Here is a 4,640-nt window from a genome sequence, read left to right as displayed (position 1 = left end):
CAGAACATTGCGTATCCTAATACATGTCCTGTGCAGTTTCAGGGAATAACTCCCTCCTCCTCATCTCCCATCAGCTGTACAGGTCCTGATAATGTACTGATTTGGCCTGGTGTTGGTCAAGACCTTTTCATTTTATTTAAGTATTGCATTAATCATCAGATTAACTCATCTGCCTGACGGTTATTTATGGCGTGAATGGGCTCCTTGACGGATCAATGGTTGCTCTTTTGGTATTGTGTGACCCCCACTCACTCATGAGGTAAGGAATCCCTCACAATCTGATGATGAAGCAGGCCACCTAGGTTGGAGTGTAAGGTCTGCCTATATTTTTTTTTGGGGGGGGGGGGGAATTCACTTGACACACCAACTAAGAAAATAAAGTTCCCACGTTTATGCAATGCCTTGCTGACACCCTATAGGTCAGATAGCTTTTTGTTTTTTGCATTTTCGTGCTTTAGAAAGGTAATACAGTGGATGAGTCGACTGTCAAGAAACCAGGGAGCAAAAAGGCGTTAAAAGGAAAGTAAATTTGATTTTTCTTTTTTTTACAGGTGTATTTACAATTTGGGTGGTCTTTCTTCGTTGCATTTTTATACACTCTGATTGATGGGCATGCCCAGATGTCCTGAAGAAGGATGTTCCTGTGAGGGAGATACACAGGGTGGAGAGATTGAAACCTGGACTCTGCCCAAGGAGGTTGGAGTGTAGCTAATAGCAGTGCTTAATTTGAAGAAAAAAAAATCCCAGGGCCCTCGCTAGGAGGCCACTGTAGCATGCACTACCCCTGCCAGCAGTGCCAATGCCATACCACCACAACTACTGAACCTCACACTCCTACAAGTGTGACAATGTATACTATTCCTTGCCCCCAAAGCAATACGAATGGCATGGACAGCAGTCATTAGTCATTTTAATGAATATTTAGTTACGAAAGGATGGTTGTTATCCTCGTTTCTAATGTAGACAGACAGCACCACCTTATGGCAGACTGTCATAAGTGCTGGTGTTGAAAATTAAATGCTGGTCCCTGGCATCAGAAACCACTGGCTCAATTTAAGCACTGGCTAATAGGTTCAGATTGGTGGATGAAGGTTCTTGGTGAGGCTGTATCGAGTCGGAATGACATCGAGGAAACAAGCCATAATACTGTTACATGTTTTGAAAACAAGTGTCAGGGGTCTACAGTGTGCCCTGTATTTGGCTGCGCTTCATTTTTTTTTTTTGTTCAAAGGCTGAGGTGGAAATGTACTAGGGTTGACTGACAAAGTTAATAAAATGATTCCAGTTGGAGAAAGTCTATTGCTGGCAGTCCATGAGCAGGCGACACCACGGGTGACCTTTTTAATGCTTTTGCAGTGTGGAATGGGAGAAATTACCAAATTTCCATATGTTAAGTATTTGATACTGACATGCAGTGCAGTGCACTTACACAGTGCAGGTGCTGAATATCGCACGTAGATTTCTAGCTGAGGACAATAAAGTCAATGGACCTGATTCACAAATGTAACTTACACTTTTGAGTAATGTATACTTTGGAGTAAGTTTACTACTTTTTTGTATTCACAAACTCTAGGAGTAAATTTACCTAAAAAGTGTAAGTTACATGTATCCACCCCCGGAGAATAGCAGTTGGCTTATTCTTGTGTGGGTGAGTGATGCCCCTATCTAAACCCTCCCCACCCCTCCCTAATCTCCTTTTAGTCCTCTCTAATCCCATCACCTTGTGGAGTTAGACTGACCCTTTCTTCACCAACTCCTTTCAATTCCACCAACATTCACTACGAAAACATAGATTTATGTATGAGGAGACGCCACTGTTGTGGTGGAGAACTCTGCACACATACGTATAGGCCATTACGAGGCATCATTTCTGCATGTAATTTATGAATCGCACTTTGTAGTATGATTTATATTATTTCAAAACAGACTACAAAGTGCACTTTGTCAATCAGTCCCAATGTGTGAAAGTGAGTGAATGGAACTAGAAGGAGGATTAGATGCAGGTAAAGAATGGAAGTAAAGGGACTCAGTTGTTGAAGAGTTTAGCATAGAAAACCCTTGGGCCATCAAAACATGGATGGTTGTCAGAAATATTTTATTGGAGGTAGGGAGAGAAGGTTGGAAAGATTATGAAGATGTCCTGGTCTTTGCTGTGTAAGTGGTAAGAGGTGCCAAAGGAGGAGATCACCAAGGGAGGTGGGATCAATTGCAAAGGTGAGTGGGCCTAGGATTATGGCTCCAGTGAGGAGAGTGGTTGGCACAATAAATTAGTATCTAGCACCACAGAGAGCGTGATCGCAGAGTTATGGTGTGAACCGTCGTAGAGTGGTACCTGTGTAGGGAGAGAAATGAGTTATATGGAGCAATACACAATGTCAAGTGCCTACCGTTGAGTATAGATGAGAGGAGGTTATGTTGAGCTGAGGAAATCAGGTTGATAACAAGCTAGAGAGCAGTTTCAGTTGAGTGGAGGATGCAAAGTCCTATCCGGAAGGTGTTAAACAAGTTATTAGTAGAGAAGTGTGTTGTGAAACGGTCAAAAAGTAGTTATTTAAGTATCTTGGAGATGAAAGTGAGCTGGGGGACTGGATGGTAATAAAAGGAAAAGTCAGCACAAGGGCCCTCATTATTCCTAACCCCGGAATAACCTGCACCGATAGCAGGGGTGCCAGTAACTCCAGTAGGGGGTGGAAAATTCATCCCACTAAGAGTTGGTCTCTGAGGATACCACAAGAAATGAGGAATTAACTGGGGTATGGGTATTTCCACATTCAGTTGTCCCAATTGTTTCTTATTTTGCCCCAGAATTTCACACAGAGATTTCAGCGGTTTCCTGCAGCTGCATCCTCCACGTAAAGTAAAGCGATCTGTAGGGTTTCTGCAGATCTCATAATTCCGATAGGGTCAGTAACTGCTGTTTGCAGCCCCAGTGGAATTAAGAGGCCACTCATAATGAAGGTCTAGGTGTTTTTAAACGTGCTAATTCTAGGTAGCTTTGAATCCTATTGGAGAGGTCACTGAAAGAAGTGATTGGTTAAAAGGGGAGTTAGGGTTTAGAAGCACGTTTGAGGCCAGAGCAAACCATTTTCCAATTCGTGGACTAAGTGGTCCGCTTAGGCACATGGTGGATTAGCAGATTTGAGTATAGGGATGCGTTTCAATTGTGAAGCAACAGTACAGCTGAATGAGATTATGTATGACTGGAGATGATTCAAAGGAGAGGTGGCACATTAATGTAAATGATGAGTGTGTTTATATATTCACGTTTTGGGGAAAAATGTCTAAATCCTTAATGGTGAATGAAGAATTTGTGATGAAAGTGGGTGGTGTAAGGATTGTTATTTGTACATGGAAGTCGTTGGAGATGGGACCGTAGTGAAATGAATAGAAGTTCAGAAAAGCTTAGGTAACTTATTGGTAGAAGGTGCCAATGTACAACCTAATCCATTGTCTTCCATCAGTTCTGCATATATATAAGATTTTAATGTGTGCTCTTTTTGGTGTGTCACTCATTGATGTTATACCACATGCATTGCATTGAAATGCTTTAAAACATATATCACCTTTTTGACTAGTAGAATTGCATTTGGGCTGGTGGTTGCTGTAGGCTTCCAGGCTCTGTGGTTGGGGATCTTTTGACTGCTTTGGTATTTCTGTCAAATATTTCATTTACCACTGCATTACGGGAACACCTTGTTTGGAGAGTTGACTGGTGCAAAGACGTCGCAGCTGGTGTCAAACGCAGCCAATGCAAGCTATTCAAACTATTATCCCTACCAATTAACCATTGTCCTAATTTTAAGGACGATCTTATGACCTTGAAGCCAAGCATTGTGAGGAACTTCTTTTCCCTAATGCTATCTGTTGTATCCTACATAGAGACTTTGGTAGCCGTGTGCCTGTGATGAATGGAATGCCTGGGTGCCTGACTGGATGTGTGGATGACAGTTGGAGATGGGTTGAGCAGCTAGGCAGGCTGCTCCTGGTGGGGTTGGCGTATGGCTGGTACATGACTTGTACCCATCTAGAGCTGGCTGGGCTAAGTTTGTTAATATCCGGACATGAGACAATAAAGAAGACTTGAAACTACCAACATGGCTACCAGAGTCTCTATGTAGGATACAACATTACCATATCCTTAGTGAAAGCCGCACCATCTCCTGGATACTGTAAGCCACCTCATTCATGACCTCTGATATTTGAGTCTGCCCGTATGGAGGTTTGAACACTACCAAATTGTATTGATTATCTGCACAGTGTAACCGTGGAGCAGTCTATTTTCTCCTAGATGTTTGTGTTATTTAATTTTTAGAGCCCAAAAGCAAGCTGAATAACTTCCACTTAGGCAGGTCAGGGTAACTCTTTTAAACAGTGAAACCAAGTGTCCTAAAAGGTTGCTAAATGTGGTCTACCTTCTGACTACTCATGAGATGCTACCTTTAACTTTTGCATTTTGCCTACATTTGTATCCTAATTACAATAGATTCATACAGCTCAAAGGCGAATAGTATATTTCCCATATTTCACTGTGAGGAGCAGGCCTGTTCAAAATGGATCTCCAATGGAGCTAGTCCACCAAGTTCCATGTCATAAAGAAGATGCAAAATAAAATATGCGTCCAGTAAACCAAAGGAGGGAGG

This window comes from Lissotriton vulgaris, chromosome 5, assembly GCF_964263255.1.
Source record: "Lissotriton vulgaris chromosome 5, aLisVul1.2, whole genome shotgun sequence".
Taxonomy (NCBI): domain Eukaryota; kingdom Metazoa; phylum Chordata; class Amphibia; order Caudata; family Salamandridae; genus Lissotriton; species Lissotriton vulgaris.
This window is presented reverse-complemented; position numbering follows the sequence as displayed.